Below are 1,831 nucleotides of genomic sequence, written 5' to 3'. Positions count from 1 at the left end.
CAGCGATGGGGCCTTATCCCAGGGGTGCCATGGACACCCGCAGCCTTCAGAGTGGGGCTGGGGGAGCGGCTGGGTGACCTGATGGAAGGCGTTTCCTGTCTGGGGTGATGCTGGCGGAGCAGCTTCCGGTTTCACCGAGAACTTAAGCAGGAAGGTCACCTTGGGGTCCTCTCCACGGCTTACAATCTCACCACTGCTTCAGGCACTTGTCCAGGAGAAGAGCTCTTAGCCGTGTGTTCCGGGGCTGTGTGGACCCAGCAGTCCTGTGTGTCCTCTGCTGGGGTTAGGACCTTTGTGCTTAGGGTGCAGAATCGGGTTTCTTAGTGGGGGCTTTGTGACCGTGCCCACATGGGAGTCTCAGGCTTTGCTTCTGACGCGTTGGGTCTTGGAGAAACTACCTCAAGCTGGTGGAGAGTATGATGCCATCCCCGGGGGCTGGTGATGCTACAAGGTGGGTCCCCAGCACAGCACTGGGCTGGCCTCGAGCGCTCACCGGGAGTGAGCTGTCGTCACTGACCGGCTGAGTCACCTCCTGGGCCCTTCTGGACCTCAGTCTCCTCAAAGTCAAAGACTGGGGCCTGGTGATTTCACGGATTCCTACTGAACATGAGAACCTCTGTCGCCTTGTATCCACCAGGCTGGTTTGGAGAAGCCGCCCAGCATAAACAAGACAACCTTTAGAAACTCACGAAGGTAGTGATTTCCACACCCGGTGGCCCGAGAGCAGTGCCCCCAGCTGCTCCGTCGGTGGGGGTGTGCCGATTTCAATATTTTTAATTTGAGATATTTTTGAGCCATAAAAGAACCTGTCTCACAGAGTCACATAGTGAGGTGTGTGTTCTTCTCTTAGGATCTTTGTCTGAATGAATCTGCCTTCTGTTTAGGCCACTGGAGTCAAGTTACATCTAAGACATTAAGGCTCAAAGAAATCTACAACTTTCTGGAACAGAGCCTGGACTCTGGAATTAAGCAGAGTACTAGAAACAGCCTTGGACAGCAAGGAGATCAAAACAGTCCATCCAAAAGGAAATCAACCCTGAATAGTCATTGGAAGGTCTGATGCTGAAGCTCCGTCACTTTGGCTACCTGATGTGAAGAGCTGACTCGCTGGAAAAGACCCTCATGCAGGGAAAGATTGAAGACAGGAGGAGAAGTGGGCAACAGAGGATGAGATGGTTGGATGGCATCACTGGCTCAATGGGCATGAGTTTGAGCAGCTCTGGGAGATAGTGAAGGACGGGGAAGCCTGGTGCGCTGCAGTCTGGGGGGTCACAAAGAGACGGGATTCAGCAATTGAACAGTGAGTAACTGGAAACAGCCACTGTGAAAACCCCTAGGGGGACATTCTGATGCTGCTACTAGGCTTCTTTTTCAGGACCCTTTCAGAATCTTCTGAAAATTTACTGTAAGTTTTCTTAGGTTACTGACTTCCCCAGTTTCTATCAGATTAGAGAAAGCAAGGGGAGAAGGAGGGAAGGGATCTTTGTGAAAAGCCTGTTGTGTGCCTGCCGGGCACGCCGCGTGGGTTCCCATGTCCCTGTTTCACAGATGGGGAAGCAGAGGCTCTGAGGGGCAAGATTGAAGTCTGCCCAGCCCCGAGGTAGTGGAATTGGGATCTGAGCCCGTTTCCTTGTCTGCAAGGCGTTCTGCTCTTGGGGTAGACACCTGCATGGTGACAAAGGCAGGGAGGCTTCAGGGGATGCCGCAGTGCCCACTGGGGCCTGGAACCTAAGTGGCATGTGGGCCCTCACTGGACGACCAGCCTTGTCCTGTGCCTCCTGTTTGAGGAGCAACGGCCCTGCAGCATCTGCGGGATTGCTTCCAGGGCCCC

The sequence above is a fragment of the Bison bison genome, unplaced genomic scaffold (genome assembly GCF_000754665.1).
Source record: "Bison bison bison isolate TAMUID 2011002044 unplaced genomic scaffold, Bison_UMD1.0 scf7180017864371, whole genome shotgun sequence".
Classification (NCBI taxonomy): Eukaryota; Metazoa; Chordata; class Mammalia; order Artiodactyla; family Bovidae; genus Bison; species Bison bison.
This window is presented reverse-complemented; position numbering follows the sequence as displayed.